The sequence below is a fragment of the Anser brachyrhynchus genome, assembly GCF_964034855.1.
Source record: "Anser brachyrhynchus genome assembly, chromosome: 3".
In the NCBI taxonomy this organism is placed as follows: Eukaryota; Metazoa; Chordata; class Aves; order Anseriformes; family Anatidae; genus Anser; species Anser brachyrhynchus.
Genome location: NC_137696.1, coordinates 76,458,025 through 76,458,846, shown reverse-complemented (window position 1 = coordinate 76,458,846; position 822 = coordinate 76,458,025).

Here is an 822-nt window from a genome sequence, read left to right as displayed (position 1 = left end):
GATTTTTAGTACTTACAGAGATGCACACACAGGTAACTCAGCACATCCTTCTGTATGCTGCTTAACTGGACTTCGTTTGTTCAGATGACTCCACTTCCTACTTCACTTTTGGCAGTTCTGTCCTGTTCTTTGAAAATACAGAACATTTATGAATTCACCCACATAGTAGGAACTAATGTTTAAGAAGCAACATTCTAACACCTTGTTGTAATATCATAGTAAGAAAAACAAATTCATATACCATTTACTCTCCCTCAGGCTTCAGTAACAAGATTCTTACTTTTTATACTGGGTGAGAAACACTTTCTGTAGGTCAGTGGACATACCCACAAAAGCACTAAACTACCAGGAATTCCAAATCGCTGCCAAGTTACACCTCAATAAAAGCCTACTGAATTAAGACTCTGATGTTTCTGATGCAGATTGACTAATAAGTACTTTTTATTTCCTGAGCTGCAAGCCACTTTGGCAGTTCTTGAGGTGTGGAAAAAAAAAAGCTTTTAAAAGCACTTCACTAACAGGCAAAGCAGTGTTCATGTATAACGAAAACAAAACACAATTCAATAAAAATATTTCACTTTCATAAAACTAAGCCCTGGAAGCACTGATCAAAATCAGTAAATAAATATGGAATATAATCTGCTTTTACATAAATTGTATGGAAAAAAAAAGCCAAGTGCCTTTTATATCAGTTTGTTTTAAGCATTTTTAAACAAATACAGAGAAGCCAACTGAGGCCATAAGAGCCTGGCCCTGAAAAATAATGAGTATTCCCAGTGACCTCTGAAGTCCAGGGCATCCAACTGCTTTCAGCCCAACAGG